The sequence below is a fragment of the Triticum aestivum genome, chromosome 7D, assembly GCF_018294505.1.
Source record: "Triticum aestivum cultivar Chinese Spring chromosome 7D, IWGSC CS RefSeq v2.1, whole genome shotgun sequence".
Taxonomy (NCBI): domain Eukaryota; kingdom Viridiplantae; phylum Streptophyta; class Magnoliopsida; order Poales; family Poaceae; genus Triticum; species Triticum aestivum.
Window position 1 is genome coordinate 577,948,784 of NC_057814.1, and position 18,284 is coordinate 577,967,067.

Consider the following 18,284-nt stretch of genomic DNA (forward strand, 5'->3'; position numbering starts at 1 on the left):
GGCTATATCATTTAATTTAGTAAGATGTGCCACAACAGTTTCAGATTCATAGCCATAGAAAGGATCAGATTCAACCAAAGTAATTATATCGGGATCAATAGAGAATTCATAATCCTTATCAGTAACAAAGATAGGTGAAGTAGCATAAGCAGGATCATATTTTATTCTAGCATTCAGAGTTTTTTGTTTCGGCTTAGCTAATAATTTCTTAAGATCATTCCTATCATTGCAAGCAAGAAAGTCTCTAGCAGTTTCTTCATCCATAACATAGCCCTCAGGCACAACAGGCAATTCATATTTATTGGGAGAGCCTTCATCATCACTTTCATCAATATTATCAGTTTCAATAATTTCATTCTCTCTAGCCCTAGCAAGTTGTTCATCAAGAAATTCACCAAGTGGCACAGTAGTATCAAGCATAGAAGTAGTTTCATCATAAGTATCATGCATAGCAGAAGTGGCATCATCAGTAACATGCGACATATCAGAATTAATAGCAGAAGCAGGTTTAGGTGTCGCAAGCTTACTCAAAACAGAAGGTGAATCAAGTGCAAAGCTAGATGGCAGTTCCTTACCTCCCCTCTAGTTGAGGGATAAATTTTTTTTTTCTCGTCTTTCAAGTTCTTCATACTGACCAGCAGATATAAATCCCAAGTGACTCAAAGAATAGAGCTATGCTCCCCGGCAACGGCGCCAGAAAATAGTCTTGATAACCCACAAGTATAGGGGATCGCAACAGTTTTCGAGGATAGAGTATTCAACCCAAATTTATTGATTCGACACAAGGGGAGCCAAAGAATATTCTCAAGTATTAGCAGTTGAGTTGTCAATTCAACCACACCTGGATAACTTAATATCTGCAGCAAAGTATTTAGTAGCAAAGTAGTATAGAAGTAACGGTAACGGTAGCAAAAGTAATATTTTTGGGTTTTGTAGTAATTGTATAGTAGCAACGGAAAAGTAAATAAGCGGAGAACAATATGTGAAAAGCTAGTAGGCATTGGATCGGTGATGGATAATTATGCCGGATGCGGTTCATCATGTAACAGTTATAACATAGGGTGACACAGAACTAGCTCCAATTCATCAATTTAATGTAGGCATGTATTCCGAATATAGTCATACGTGCTTATGGAAAAGACCTTGCATGACATCTTTTGTCCTACCCTCCCATGGCAGCGGGGTCCTAATGGAAACTAAGGGATATTAAGGCCTCCTTTTAATAGAGTACCGGACCAAAGCATTAACACATAGTGAATAAATGAACTCCTCAAACTACGGTCATCACCAGGAGTGGTGCCGATTATTGTCACTTCGGGGTTGCCGGATCATAACACATAGTAGGTGACTATAGACTTGCAAGATAGGATCAAGAACTCATATATATTCATGAAAACATAATAGGTTCAGATCTGAAATCATGGCACTCGGGCCCTAGTGACAAGCATTAAGCATAGCAAAGTCATAGCAACATCAATCTCAGAACATAGTGGATACTAGGGATCAAACCCTAACAAAACTAACTCGATTACATGATAAATCTCATCCAACCCATCACCGTCCAGCAAGCCTACGATGGAATTACTCACGCACGGCGGTGAGCATCATGAAATTGGTGATGGAGGATGGTTGATGATGACGATGGCGACGGATTCCCCTCTCCGGAGCCCCGAACGGACTCCAGATCAGCCCTCCCGAGAGAGTTTAGGGCTTGGCGGCGGCTCCGTATCGTAAAACGCAATGAATCTTTCTCTCTGATTTTTTTCTCCCCGAACACGAATATATGTAGTTGGAGTTGAGGTTGGTGGAGCAACAGGGGGCCCACGAGGCAGGGGGTGCGCCTGCCCGCGCCCAGGGGGGCAGGCGCGCCCCCACCCTCATGGACAGGTGGTGGGCCCCCTGGCCTTGATTCTTTCGCCAATATTTTTAATATTTTCCAAAAATATGTTCGGTGGAGTTTCAGGTCATTCCGAGAACTTTTGTTTCTGCACATAAATAACACCATGGCAATTCTGCTGAAAACAGCGTCAGTCTGGGTTAGTTCCATTCAAATCATGCAAGTTAGAGTCCAAAACAAGGGCAAAAGTGTTTGGAAAAGTCGATACGACGGAGACGTATCACCCATCACAAACCCTTATCTCTCGCATTACATTATTTGCCATTTGCCTCTCGTTTTCCTCTCCCCCACTTCACCCTTGCCGTTTTATTCGCCCTCTCTTTTCCGTTTGCCTCCCTCTTTCTTTTTGCTCCTCGCACTTTCTGCCGTCATGTCTGAAATTGGGGAAACTATTGTCGATATGGACAATAGTAATAATATGGAAAATTCTGATGCTCTTGCTGAAGAACCCCCTATCTTGCATACAAAAAAATTCCGAATTGGTAGTGGTAATATTATTGGAAAAGGGGTTATTCAGGATTTGTTTACTTGTGCCGGTGCTTTGCCTTCTATGGGCAGTTCTATTCTTCATAGAACTAGTAGTCTTGCGGACGCTATTGCCATGCTTGTAGTTGAACTTGAAAGGCAATTTATGCACATGCACCCTTGCATACAAAGGATTCTCCTAGAATTTTCTAATATTGAGCATTCTTCTGTTAAGCGTGCCGCTACTATTTTTTTGGCTCATGAGTTCAGATTTGTAATAAAAGAGGCCCTTTGCGCATTATAGGGTGGACGTTGGCCGTCCTCCCATAGAAACTATCCTAGTTGATCAAGACGAAATAATGCATTTTCAATCTCTAGACTATGTTGCTTTTAATGAGAACCTTAGAAAAAAGGTTCCTACCAATGTTCTAGTTGACAGAATTTCTGAACTTAAGAATGATTTTGCTATTCGAAATAATGAGCTAGGATATTCTCTCGAGTATAGGCTCACAAAGTTCTGTCAAAAGAATGCTTATAATGATGAATTGGTTGTGCAATACGAAGGGCCGAAGGAGGAACCTATACCTCCTAAAGTTGATCTTGAGGACTTTTTTCCAATTAAATTTAGCCCTTTTGATTACTTTTGCTTGCCTCAAAGAAAACTCGCTGCTGAACGTAGAGAATATGAAATGAATTTTAATGATCTATCCTATTATTATGGCAATACCTAGATCTATCCTTGCTTTTATGCCTAGCTAGGGGCGTTAAAGGATAGCGCTTGTTGGGAGGCAACCCAATTTTATTTTTAGTTTTTTGCTTTTTGGTTCTGTTTAGGAATAAATATTTGATCTAGCCTCTGGTTAGATGTGTTTTTATGTTTTAGTTAGTGTTTGTGCCAAGTTTAACATATAGGATCTTCTTGGATGATAGTTATTTGATCTTGCTGAAAATTCCAAAAAATTTATGTTCACGAAAATAATTGTTAAAAATCACCAGAACGTGATAAAATATTGATTCCAATTGCTGCTGATCAATAAACAAATTGTATAGGTCGTTCTGTTTTGGCTGAATTTTTGGAGTTCCAGAAGTTTGCGTTAGTTACAGATTACTACAGACTGTTCTGTTTTTGACAGATTCTGTTCTTCGTGTGTTGTTTGCTTATTTTGATGAATCTATGGCTAATAAAATAGTTTATAAACCATAGAGAAGTTGGAATACAATAGGTTTAACACCAATATAAATAAAGAATGAGTTCATTACAGTACCTTGAAGTGGTGTTTTGTTTTGTTTCGCTAACGGAGCTCACGAGATTTTCTTTAAGTTTTGTGTTGTGAAGTTTTCACGTTTTGGGTGAAAGATTTGATGGATTATGGAACAAGGAGTGGCAAGAGCCTAAGCTTGGGGATGCCCATGGCACCCCAAGATAATCTAAGGCACCTAAAAGCCAAAGCTTGGGGATGCCCCGGAAGGCATCCCCTCTTTCGTCTACTTCCATCGGTAACTTTACTTGGAGCTATATTTTTATTCACCACATGATATGTGTTTTGCTTGGAGCGTCTTGTATTATTTGAGTCTTTGTTTTTTTAGTTTACCACAATCATCCTTTCTGTACACACCTTTTGAGAGAGACACACATGATTCGGAAATTGTTAGAATACTCTATGTGCTTCACTTATATCTTTTGAGCTATATAGTTTTGCTCTAGTGCTTCACTTATATCTTTTAGAGCACGGTGGTGGACTTGTTTTATAGAAACTATTGATCTCTCATGCTTCACTTATATTATTTTGAGAGTCTTAAAACAGCATGGCAATTTGCTTTAATTATAATATCATGAGAAATTTGATACTAGATAATTGTTTTGAGATATAAAGGTGGTAATATCATAGTTGTGCTAGTTGAGTAATTGTGGAATTGAAAAATACTTGTGTTGGAGTTTGTGATTCCCGTAGCATGCACGTATGGTGAACCATTATGTAACGAGGTCGGAGCATGAGGTATTTATTGATTGTCATCCTTTGTGTGGCGGTCGGGATCGCGCGATGGTTAACTCCTACCAACCCTTCCCCTAGGAGCATGCGTAGTAGTACTTTGCTTCGAAGACTAATAAATTTTTACAATAAGTATATGAGTTCTTTATGACTAATGTGAGTCCATGGATTATACGCACACTTACCTTTCCGCAATTTTCTAGCCTCTTCGGTACCGTCCATTGCCCTTTCTCACCTTGAGAGTTGGTGCAAACTTCGCCAGTGCATCCAAACCCTGTGATATGATACGCTCTATCACACATAAACCTCCTTATATCTTCCTCAAAACAGCCACCATACCTACCTATTATGGCATTTCCATAGCCATTCCGAGATATATTGCCATGCAACTTTCCATGTTTCGTTTATCATGACACACTCCATCATTGTCATATTGACTTGCATGATCATGTAGTTGACATTGTATTTGTGGCAAAGCCACCATTCATAATTCTTTCATACATGTCGCTCTTGATTCATTGCATATCCCGGTACACCGCCGGAGGCATTCACATAGAGTCATATTTTGTTCTAAGTATTGAGTTGTAATTCATGAGTTGTAAGTAAATAAAAGTGTGATGATCATCATTATTAGAGCATTGTCCCAAGTGAGGAAAGGATGATGGAGACTATGATTCCCCCACAAGTCAGGATGAGACTCCGGACTAAAAAAAGAGAAAATGCCCAAATAAACAAATGATGAGAGAAAAAGAGAGAAGGGACAATGTTACTATCCTTTACCACACTTGTGCTTCAAAGTAGCACCGTGATCTTCATGATAGAGAGTCTCTCATTTTGTCGCTTTCATATACTAGTGGGAAATTTCATTATAGAACTTGGCTTGTATATTCCAATGATGGGCTTCCTCAAAATGCCCGAGGTCTTCGTGAGCAAGCAAGTTGGATGCACACCCACTTAGTTTATTTTGTTTGAGCTTTCATACACTTGTAGCTCTAGTGCATCCGTTGCATGGCAATCCCTACTCCTTGCATTGACATCAATTGATGGGCATCTCCATAGCCCGTTGATTAGCCTCGTTGATGTGAGACTTTCTCCTTTTTTGTCTTCCCACATAACCCCTACCATTATACCTTATTCCACCATAGTGCTATATCCATGGCTTGCGCTCATGTATTGCGTAAGAGTTGAAAAGGCTGAAGCGCATTAAAAAGTATGAACCAATAGCTTGGCTAAAACCGGGGTTGTACATGATATAAATATTTTGTGTGGGGAAGATGGAGCATAGCCAGACTATATGATTTTGTAGGGATAACTTGCTTTGGCTATGTTATTTTGATAAGACATAATTGCTTGGTTAGCATGCTTGAAGTATTATTGTTTTTATGTCAACATTAAACTTTTATCTTGAATCGTATTAAATCTGAACATTCGTGCCACAATAAGAAGAATTACATTGAGATTATGCTAAGTAGCATTCCACATCAAAAATTCTGTTTTTGTCATTTACCTACTCGAGGACGAGCAGGAATTAAGCCTGGGGATGCTTGATACGTCTCCAACGTATCTATAATTTTTGATTGTTCCATGCTATATTATATTCTGTTTTGGACATTATTGGGCTTTATTATACACTTTTATATTATTTTTGGGACTAACCTACTAACCGGAGGCCCAGCCCAGAATTGCTGTTTTTTGCCTATTTCAGACTTTCACAGAAAAAGAATATCAAACGGAGTCCAAACGGAATGAAACCTTCGGGAACGTGATTTTTGGAACGAACGTGATCCAGAGGACTTGGACCCTATGTCAAGAAAGCAACCAGGAAGGCACGAGGTAGGGGGCACGCCTACCCCCCCCCCCCCGGCGCGCCCTCCACCCTTGTGGGGCCCACGTTGCTCCACCGACGTACTTCTTCCTCCTATATATACCTACGTACCCCCAAACTACCAGATACGGAGCCAAAAACCTAATTCCACCGCCGCAACCTTCTGTACCCGTGAGATCCCATCTTGGGGCCTTTTCCGGAGCTCCGCCGGAGGGGGCATCGATCACGGAGGGCTTCTACATCAACACCATAGCCTCTCCGATGATGTGTGAGTAGTTTACCTCAGACCTTCGGGTCCATAGTTATTAGCTAGATGTCTTCTTCTCTCTTTTTGGATCTCAATACAATGTTCTCCCCCTCTCTCGTGGAGATCTATTTGATGTAATCTTCTTTTGTGGTGTGCTTGTTGAGACCGATGAATTGTGGGTTTATGATCAAGTTTATCTATGAACAATATTTGAATCTGCTCTGAATTCTTTTATGTATGATTGGTTATCTTTGCAAGTCTCTTCGAATTATCAGTTTGGTTTGGCCTAGTAGATTGATCTTTCTTGCAATGGGAGAAGTGCTTAGCTTTGGGTTCAATATTGCGGTGTCCTTTCCTAGTGACAGTAGGGGCAGCAAGGCACATATTGTATTGTTGCCATCGAGGATAACAAGATGGGGTTTATATCATATTGCATGAGTTTATCCCTCTGCATCATGTCATCTTACTTAAAGCGTTACTCTGTTCTTTTGAACTTAATACTCTAGATGCATGCTATATAGCGGTCGATGTGTGGAGTAATAGTAGTAGATGCAGGCAGGAGTCGGTCTACTTGTCTCGGACGTGATGCCTATATACATGATCATACCTAGATATTCTCATAACTATGCTCAATTATGTCAATTGCTCAACAGTAATTTGTTTACCCACCGTAATACTTATGCTCTTGAGAGAAGCCACTAGTGAAACCTATGCCCCCCGGGTCTATTTTCCATCATATTAATCTTCCAACACTTAGTTATTTTTATTGCCTTTTATTTTACTTTGCATCTTTATCATAAAAATACCAAAAATATTATCTTATCATATCTATCAGATCTCACTTTCGTAAGTGACCGTGAAGGGATTGATAACCCCTTTATTGCTTTGGTTGCGAGGATTTTATTTGTTTGTGCAGGTGCGAGGGACTCGTGCGTGGCCTCCTACTGGATTGATAGCTTGGTTCTCAAAAACTGAGGGAAATACTTATGCTGCTTTATTGCATCACCCTTTCCTCTTCAAGGGAAAACCAACGCAGTGCTCAAGAGGTAGCATGGGACATGTTGGAGTAGAACTGACAGCCTTCACACTTGTCGACTATGTCTTTTGCCATTTCATTTGCTCGCAGCCAATAGGATCCCGCTCGGTATGCTTTGGCCACAATGGTCCGAGAGGACGCATGGTGACCACAGGTCCCCGAGTGGATATCATTGAGGATCATCGACCTTCTTCAGGCATGATGCATCGCTGAGCAACTCCAGTAACACTCTCTCTATAAAGCTGTCCACCTATCACGGTGAAGGCTTTGGATCGACGAACAATCTGACGGGCCTCATCTTCATCTTCTGGAAGTTCTTTCCTGAGCAGATATGCAATATATGGCACCGTCCAATCGGGGATGACGACCAAAACCTCCATGATCAGGTCAACCACGGCTGGGATCTCGACTTCAGTTGGATCGGTAGAACTTTTTGGTTGCGGGGGCTCTTCTGTGAAAGGATCCTCTTGAACTGACGATGTGTGGAGATGTTCCAAGAACACATTGCTGGGGATGGGCTCTCGCTTGGAACCTATCTTTGCCAAATCATCAGCTGCTTGATTCTTCAGTCGGGGTATGTGGTGGAGCTCTAACCCTTCAAACTTCTTTTCCAACTTTCTCGCTGCATTGCAATAGCCGGTCATAGCTGGGCTCCTGATGTCCCACTCCTTCATCACTTGATTGACCACTAAATCTGAGTTGCCGTAAACCATTAGGGGACGGACGCCGAGTGAAATGGCCATGCACAACATACAGAAGTGCTTCGTATTCAGCTTCATTGTTGGAGGAATCAAAGTGAATTTGGAGAACATAACTGAGTTTGTCGCCCCGTGGGGATACTAAGACCACCCCAGCACCAGAACCATTCAGCATCTTGGACCCATCAAAGAACATAGTCCAATGTTCCAAGTGAATCTGAGTCGGCTGTTGTTGCTCAACCCACTCGACGAGGAAATCTTCTATTGCCTGGGACTTGATTGCTTTCTTTGCCTCAAACTTGATATCCAACGGAAGAAGTTCAATCGCCCATTTTGCCACTCGACCAATTGCATCTCTGTTGTTCAGAATTTTTGATAATGGACCGTCACTGACGACTGTAATTGAATGATCTGAGAAGTAATGTGCAGCCTTCTTCGTGGTCAAGTATATTCCATAAACAAGCTTCTGATAATGTGGATATCTCTGCTTGGATGGAGTCAAGACTTCAGAAATATAGTACACTGGGCGCTGAACCTTGTAGGCTTTACCTTCTTCTTCCCGCTCGACCGTGAGTACTGTACTGACAACTTATCCAGTGGCTGCAATATAAAGCAGTAAAGGCTCTTTGCTGATTGGGGCAGCGAGCACCGGCTGGGTGGAAAGCAGGGCTTTGAGCTCTCCAAACGCTGCGTCAGCTTCGGGAGTCCACTCAAACTTGTCAGATTTCTTCATCAGTCGGTAAAGAGGCAATGCCTTTTCACCGAGATGAGAGATGAATCGACTCAAAGTGGCCAAATAACCAGTAAGTTTTTGAACGTCATGCACACGCACAGGGCGTTTCATTCGGAGGATTGCACCAACTTTCTCTAGGTTTGCATCGATCCCTCGTTCGGAAACGAGGAAACCGAGTAACTTTCCACCTAGGACTCCGAATGTACACTTTGACGGATTGAGCTTGATATCATATATCCTCAGGCTGGCAAAGGTTTCAGCAAGGTCAATCAGTAGGTCAAAACCTTTACGCGACTTAACCACGATGTCATCCATGTATGCTTCCACATTCCGACTGACGAGTGAGCAGGCACTTCTGAATCATGCGCATGAATGTGGCACCAGCATTTTTGAGGCCAAAGGACATGGTAACATAGCAAAAGCACCCGAATGGGGTGATGAAAGCAGTTTTTATTTCGTCGGGTCCATACAGTCGGATCTGATGGTACCCGGAATATGCATCCAGAAAGGACAATCGTTCACATCCCGCGGTTGAGTCGACAATCTGGTCGATGCGGGAGAGAGGGAAGTGACCTTTCGGGCAGGCCCGATTGATATGCTTGAAGTCGATACACATACGGAGTGAATCATCTTTCTTTGGAACCATGACAACGTTGGCGAGCCACTCGGAGTGGTAAATCTCTCGGATGAACTCGGCTGCCAGAAGCCGAGCCACCTCCTCGCCAATTGCCTTCCTTTTCTCCACGACGGACCGTCGGAGATGCTCTTTGACAGGTTTTGCTTTTGGGTCGACTCGCAAACGGTGCTCAGCCAGTCCCCTGGGTACACCTGGTATCTCAGAAGGTTTCCATGCGAAGATGTCCCAGTTCTCATGGAGGAACTAGACGAGCGCTTCTTCCTATTTGCTGTCGAGTGCTGTTGAAATATGAGTCGGAGCAGCATTGGGGTCGGTCGGGTGAATGTGAACTGGCTTTGTTTCACCGGACGACTGAAATGCAGACTCTGAAGCAGGCTTCTTAGAACGCAACAAATCACTCAGATCTGCATTTTTCTGATACTCTTGCATTTCCACCGCTGCCATCTGCTCATCAGCAATTTTCGAGCCCTTCTGGAGGCACTCTTCTGCTCTCTGCCGATTACCAGTGACTGTGATCACGCCATTGGGTCCATGCATCTTCAGCTTAAGGTACACGTAAATGGTCAAGCCATGAAACGGGCATATGCGGGCCTACCCAAAATAGCATGATAGGCACTGTGAAAATCCACAACTTCAAATGGCAACTTTTCCTTACCGTAATTCGTCGAATCACCGAAAACCATGTCAAGAGTGATCTGGCTGAGTGAATTGGCTTTCTGCCTAGGGATGACCCCATGGAACAGCATATTGCTTTCGCTGAGCTTGGACATCGGAATGCCCATCTCCCGTAGAATCTCAGCATACAAAATATTCAGGCCGCTGCCACCATCCATCAAAACCTTGGTCAGTCGGGCACCCCCAACGACTGGGTCGACCACCAACGCTTGCCGCCCTGGGGTAGCAACGTGCGCCGGATGGTCGGACTAGTCGAATATGATGGGAGTCTTCGACCACTTCAAATATGTTGGCGTTGCCGGAGCAACCATGTTCACTTCTCTGTTGATAACTTTCAGTCGACTTTTGCTCTCAACGTCAGCAAAAATCACCAAAGTGGCATTGACTTGAGGGTAACCATCGTCCTCTTCTTTATCCTCATCCTTATCAGACTCTTTCTCTTTCTCACTGGGTTGTTTCTCTCGGAACTGCTAGATAAGGAGTCGACATTGTCGAGTGGTATGCTTGGGATAAATCAGATTACCCTCTTCATCTTTCTTGGTGTGTATATGACATGGCAAATCCAACACATCATTTCCTACTTGATCTTTTACTTTCTTAGGGATCCAGGGTCCCTTTGGCTTCCCCTTGAACTTTCCTTGGGTCACAACTATAGCTTCACCTGGGCCTGCGGGTTCAGCCTTGCGTTTCTGCTTCCGACCTCCTTCGGTGTCCTGGGCGACTGGTTTGCTCTTGCCACTTCGGAGTCGATCTTCTTCCTCACCGTTAGCGTACCGAGTGGCTATTTCCATCATTCGGGCCAGAGTCATATCTCCTGTCCGGCCGAATTTCAAGTTAAGCTCTTTGTACCGAACGCCTTCCTTGAAGGCACAAACAGCTTGGTGCTGGGATACATTTTCCAGTGTGTGTGATGCAAAGTGGTCCACCTCTGGATATAATCCCTCAGAGTTTCATTCGGTTTCTGCACACAATGTTGCAACTCAGTCAGCCCTGCGGGTCGTTTGCAAGTGCCCTCAAATGTCCTGACAAACACTTGGGCCAACTCTTCCCAACTGAATATACTGCCAGGAGCCAATTGATTCAACCAAGCTCTGGTCGAGCCCTCCAACATCAAGGGGACATGCTTCATGGCTACGTCGTCATTGCCGCCACCAATCTGCACAGCCACTCGGTAATCTTCCAGCCAAGTGTCAGGCTTCGACTCACCGATGAACTTGCTCACTCCCGTCGCCAACCTGAAGTTGGGAGGAATCTCAGCAGCTCTGATGGCTCTGCTGAAACCTCAGGTCCGGAGACATGAACTCTGCTGCCAGTCGGACAGTCTCTGTCGCGTCCTTCTCTGTGTGCTTTGTTCCTGTCGACCAGACCTTGAACGAGGATTGACCTCGCATCAAACCCTGGCTCTCTTGGGTCGACTGGGACCCTCCGCTCATTGTTGTATGGGCGCCTGTCGTCATATTGCTGGGGCACATATGATCCGCCCCTCGGAGGGGGTGTAGGCACTCGACGGCGGTCATCACGGCCGAGTCGATGATCATACTGCTTGTGGTTCCGACCCAAATACTGCTCTTGGTGATGCCCACGTCCCTCACGCCGCGGAAGCGATCTTGGGCTGTGAGTCGACTGGACTGTGTCAGCCACCACAGATCTGCTATGGATCCTGTTGTGAGACTGAGAAACGGCAGTGTTTTGCTCTCCTGCTGCTCGGAGCAGCGCCCGGATCTGCATCAAACCTCTTCCAGCCTCTGATTGGGACGGCTGGATCAACTCTGCTATACGGGCTGCAGCTGTAAGATTCAGAATCGGAGAGCGATATACCTGGGGCTCAGACGGAAATAACGGTCGTCGTCGTCGATATATGTGCTGACGGGCGCGCTCGTCGAGTGAATGCTGAAGGTTCTCTAGTCGCGCGCGCTTAGCCAAAGTGGCCAGGCGCGCCGCCTCCAAGGCCGAAGCCTCAGAGGTTTCTCCAATGATGGGAGTGTGGAGCGCCTCCACGTTGCGACAGTGCAGCTCCTCCCTCCGCTGCGACGTGAGGGCTTCGGGGCGATATTCCTCGTGACTGAGCGACGGGTCGCCATCACCGCCGCCGCCGCCACGACGGAAACCAGGAGGGCTGCATGGCGTGTCGACCATCAGGACTTCAGCCGCGGGGTCGCTGTTGTCGCACTCGGACAGGGTCTCGACGGAGCCAGTCGACAGATCGAATAGGCCGTAGAGAGATTCGTCGGGCTCGATTGTCGCGACTTGAGGGGTGTCCGACTGACGGGCCACCGCATGTTTCACCCACCGCTGAAGCCGCGACCGACCGAATCGCTTGCGACAGCGGGTAGCGGGGAGCGAAGATGCTACGGGAGCCAACCGATACTGGGTCGACGGCTGCCGCAGAAGGACGCCGCGAACACATGTGCGAAAGTGCGTCGCCCCGCGGACGAGGAGCGTCTCGACGTCGAGGGGAGCCTCCTGGAGCCAGGCGGAGTCGTCGGCGATGAAAACGAGCGCGCCGAGACGGATCTCGCGGCCCTCAGCCAAACCGCCGCCAGAAACCATGATGATAGGAATCGGAAAAATCGCAACCTCACCGGAAAATCGCTAAGACACCTGCCCCACGGTGGGTGCCAACTATCATGGGAGTAAGTATGACAGTAGAATAGGGGGTACGTAGGAGGAGGCAAGATCCTAGCTACGATGAGGTTGTGCACGCAAGATTTACGAGTTCAGGCCCTTCGCGGAGAAAGTAACAGCCCTACGTCTCGGTGCCCGGAGGCCTAGTCGATTGGATTATGCGTGAAGTTACAGGGGGTGCGAACCCTTGTGCCAGCGGAGGGGGGTGGCTTATATAGAGTGCGCCAGGACCCCAGCCAGCCCACGTTACAAGGGGTTCAATGTACATTAAGGTGAGACGTTACCGATAACGCCTATAATAAAGACATATAAATGATCATTAAGACTACGGAGTGAACGCCTGACTGTTGCCATCCTGAATGACTTTAGATCTTCTGTACTCCGAGTGGTTTCTGGTATGGTCGAATGGAATTGGGTTATCCGAGTGGAATTGTTGGTCGAGTGGGTTGTACTCTGAGGTGATTTCAGTCAGTAGACGTTGCTGTACTTTGAATGCCTTTGACTGTAGGGCAGTGTCCTTGGGAAGGTTGTCTAGGTCAGGCCCATTACCCTACCCTAGGTACATGTCATCATCACCATTGAATCGGTTGTTGGGGCGGTGGTAGCATAATAGTGAAGATGAAACTTGGCTCTCTTCCTCGTGGTACTTTCTTTGGTAGTGTCAATGCGTCCAATGCGTCCATGTCCTGTTTGCCTCCTGTTTTTAGCCGGTTCATGATAAATGTTGGGTGCAATCTTGGAAACTCCTCAATGTTTTCTGGCGACTTTAGAGGTGAACCCTAGAAGCCTCAGACACCGCCGCAACCTTTCCCAATGGCGCTTAGATCTCCTCCTCAACCCTAGCAGCAGAGTACCACCGTTTTGACAGATGAGGTGGGCGGTCGGTGGTATCCTATCAATTGGCGGGTTGCCGGTAGCGGCGGCGGATGGCTTCAGGGAGGGGATGTGTCACTGGGTGATGGGAAGGTAGTGGTGAAGGTGTTGTGTCGCGGCGAGGAGGAGTTTGCGGTGGGTGACAGAGCAATTTGGTAGTGTTTGTGGTTTTGAAAGTTGTGTATGTCATACTCTTGGTACAACTAGATAAAGGGGGGTTTCAACACTTCTTATTATGTGAAACAAACAAATTCAGATATTTAGTACTCAACAGATGGAGTCTCAATTATTCATTTGACACCTTCAACAGATGGAGTTATAATTATTCATTTTCAGATACTCATTTGGCATTCTTTTCTGCTGTTAGAAAAAATATTACAAAGAAACAAGTGGTTTGGCGCTCTCATCTTAATATGTTGGCGTTTTCAGGTTATGGGACAAGTGCTTGTGATTATATACTCAGCTAGACCAGCAAAACCTTTTCACTTTAAATCTTATCTTATTATTATCTATTGATGTAATCAGTTTGTGGACACACATAACTCATATTTTGCCATCTCAAGTAGGAATATTACCGTTTCCGTCATTATCAAAACTCAAAGCTTTGGAAGCACATAAAACCTGAAAAATAAAGTTGTGATCAATCTAGTAGATGTCCATTCCGTCAATTCTGTCTGCTCCATTTTGTTGTTAGATAGCTACATTATGCCTTTTCGGAGTGAATATTTGTGCTCCTCACTTCTTGCTGTCAAAGATTGATTCTTCATTGGTTTCGTGTTTTGCAGTTTGTTATTGTAGAATTAGGAGGTTTCTTGCATGCACATAATCTTGTGCCTATCTAATTTTGAGGGTTTAAGGACGGGCGCTGCAATGTGCGCCTCTATGGTCTAGTTATATATATGAGGTGGAGACTGGCACATGTTTGGCATTAACTTCAGGGGGGGGGTCCCATGAATATTACGTGCACATATTTTTGTAGGTGTTAGTGCTCGAAGTTGGTCCACAAAAACCATAATGATATTGGTTTTTATAACAAAAAATGTCAAATTATTTCCAGAATATGTTCTTATCTATGAGTTGGTTGCTATCCTAGTGCAGCATCCGAAACATTAGGAAAACCTGAAGGCGGGCATCAACTCATTGCTAGCTTATTGTTTCTATGCAAATTTTCTTAGTAATTTTTTTTGCGAGAGTTAAAATGTGTAACAATTAGCTGGGTGTACCTAGCTCAGATGCAACGGCTGGGAGACATAACAAATTAGTATTATTTTTGAGATGGACATAAAAACATTCGAGAATGTGGATCAGTGGTTACGATGGGAACCTTACCGTGAGGAGCTTTGCCGCTGAATTGGCGTTGCTGAAAACGGTCGGCATGTACGTACACCTGTCGGCCGAGCAAATGACAGTTTGAATTCCAAGGCGCATGCTAGTAGTACGCACGCAATCAAGCAAGAGGTCTGAATTGTATATATTTAGCCTCTAGTCATTGAGACCGTTCCAAGAGTTTGACAAAGCTCAACCACTGGAACGTACGGATTTTTCTAAGCTAAATTAGCATGCAAACGACTGAATGAAGTGGCTTCGTCTGGACAACCTGCTTGTTTTTAGCCAGGTTTCTGCCCTATTAAATCGTTGGCGAGCAGTTGCTTACTTTGGCATGCATGCACGTACGTCAAACATATTCGGTGTTTCCACTGGACACACGCTATATACGGTAGCAAAGCGCATGGAAAATATAAAATGCGGCCGGGTCTATCTATCTACTATTCATGGCCATCGCCATCGATGAGACTAGCTAACTCCATGAGCTATGCCAGCCGAGGAAGGAACATGTGTGTACTTGTCTTGCCAGCTTTTGTGTGTCGCGTGCAAGTGGAGCTAGCAACTAAGTGTGGTAGAGGTTAAAGTCAATGCATGGTGTTTAATTTGAATATCAAGTATACCATAGTACGAGTACTGTTTGCGGTCATCTTCGTGCTAATCAAAGACGGTGCCGACTTTTTAACTGATAATTAAGCTGACCCTTGATTATCATCACATGTGTGTACGTACGCCGTCTCGTGTACGGCAAGTAGTTACCAGCAGCCGTGTTTTTCAACGGCATGCTGCCACGGTTGCCGCGTATATCAACCATCCAATCCAAAGGTCCCCAGGAATTATTGCCTCTGCTGGTTGTTATTTTTTCAAACCTGCCAAAAACGCCAAAGCCCGGCTGAACTCTGAACAGAATGGGCAAAGTCAACCAGACTTACACCCGGAGTTACTGTTGATTTTTATTTTTGTTTTATTATTTTGCACCCCATGCGTTGATCATGTCGACATCGACGACATGTCGAGTTTTTCTCCTGCCTAGGATTCGGTTCTGTGGTATGGAATGTGAAACGAACACCTGATCACTATAGGTTCTTGTTTTGAGTCGTTATTTTTCTGCGATATGTTATGGGAAGTTCACTGGAAAGATACCAGCCGCCCATATTAATTTGCTTATGTGAATGGACACCACGATGTCATCGTAACTATGAGCGTCTCTAGTTTGGTCGTCTAGGATGAAGTCAAATTAGCCATATGCCGTGAGTGATGATTTTGCTCTCTGGCCTCAATCTTTTATGTGGACGAGTGTCTCTTTTGTGGTTTTTCACCCTCTTCTCCTTATTTAATACTCTATTTGTTCCTAAATATAAGACCTTATATAGAGAAATGATGGGAGTACTAGAGTGAGGTCTTTGGACCATGGTTTATAAAACATAGCCCCCTCTCACTCACAAAACACTATCTACTTTACATGGTTAGCTCTGAGTGAAGCCAGACTTTGCCTCGAAAATTGGATCGAGGGATAGACATGTGGCAACATGATTACTCTCGATGGTAGCAGGGCGAGCCCAAAGAAGCTGTTGAAGACAAGCCAAAACATTCAGAGACCTCCGCAGAGGCCTCTTTGGCGCACCGAACTAAATCCTTGGCGAACCAGTCGATGCACCAAATCGCATACTAACCTAAACGGTTTTTTTGTTTACCGGAAAAGAATCGCATACTACGCGCTAGAGCAACTAGTCGGTCAGCGACAAAAACTCAAACACTGCGATGACACACGAGAAATGCGTGATCTAACCCATCTAGCCTGCTTCCGGGTAAAGGGGAGTCGGGTAACTTGAGCATATCCCCACGTAACTTCTTTCCTCCTCGATGCGATGTCAAAGAGGCGGTGCCAAGCCTAGCCCGCAATCACATATTTTTCCGCGAGTTCGTCGCCGGAATCCGCAGGAAATCCCCGCGGCCGGTGAATAGTCGGCGTCTGAGATACAATTTTCCTCGTGACTACAGTGTTCCTGGCTCATTCTCGACGACGACTTCCCTCCCACCCGAATCCACACCACAGCGGTCAAATCACGTCGCATTGTACCAGCCCGCGACCGCAACCCATTTGTTCTTTGCCCGAACGCATCTGCAGCCCAAGCTGATTACCAAAGGACGGCCCAGTGGAGAAAGAAGAGCTGGGCCGCGGCGACGAAGCCCTGCTGATGAACCGGGCCGAAACTCCCCAGGCCTCTTTGGCGCACCGAACTATTTTCCTCGTGATAACAGTGTTCCTCGCTCATTCTCGACGCCGACTTCCCTCCCACCCAAATCCACACCACAGCGGTCAAATCACGTCGCATCATACCAGCCCGCGACCGCAACCCATTCGTTCGTTGCCCGAACGCATCTGCAGCCCAAGCTGATTACCAAAGGACGGCCTAGTGGAGACAGAAGAGCTGGGCCGCAGCGACGAAGCCCTGCTGATGAACCGGGCCGAAACTCCCCAGGCCTCTTTGGCGCACCGAACTAAATCCTTGGCGAACCAGTCGATGCACTACGCACTAGAGCAACTAGCCGGTCGGCGCATAAAACTCAAACACTGCAACGACACACGCGAAACGTGTGCTCTAACCCATTTAACCCGCTTCCAGGTGAAAGCTCGGGAAGGGAGGGAGAAGAGAAGGCGGCAAGTTAATTGACAAGTAACTTGAGCGGATCCTTCACGTAACTTCTTTTCTCCTTGGTGCAATGTCAAAGAGGCGGTGCCAAGCCTAGCTCGCGGCCGCGTCTTTTTATGCGAGTTAGTCGATCGGCACATAAAAATCAAATATTGTGATGACACACGAGAAACGTGTGATCTAACCCATTTAGCCCTATTCCGAATGAAAGTTCAGGAAGGTGGGGAGAAGGGGCCGGACGCGGTGAGTTAATTGACAGGTAACTTAAGCGGATCCCCACGTAACTTCTTTCTTTACTCCTTGGCGCAACGTCAAAGAGGCGGTGCCAAGCCCAGCTCGCAGCCACATCTTTTTCCGCGGAGTTCGTCGCCGGAATCCGCAGGAAATCCCCGCGGCCGGTGAACAGTCGGCGTCCGGGAACCATTTTTCCTCGTGTCTACAGTGTTCCTCGCTCATTCTGGAGGCGGACTTCTCTCCCACCCGGCGAATCCACCACAGCGGTCAAACCATCGCACCACACAGCCCGCGACCGCGACCCGTTCGTTCGTTGTCCGAACGCATCTACGGCCCTATTCGCAAAAAAAGAAGAACGCATCTACGGCCCA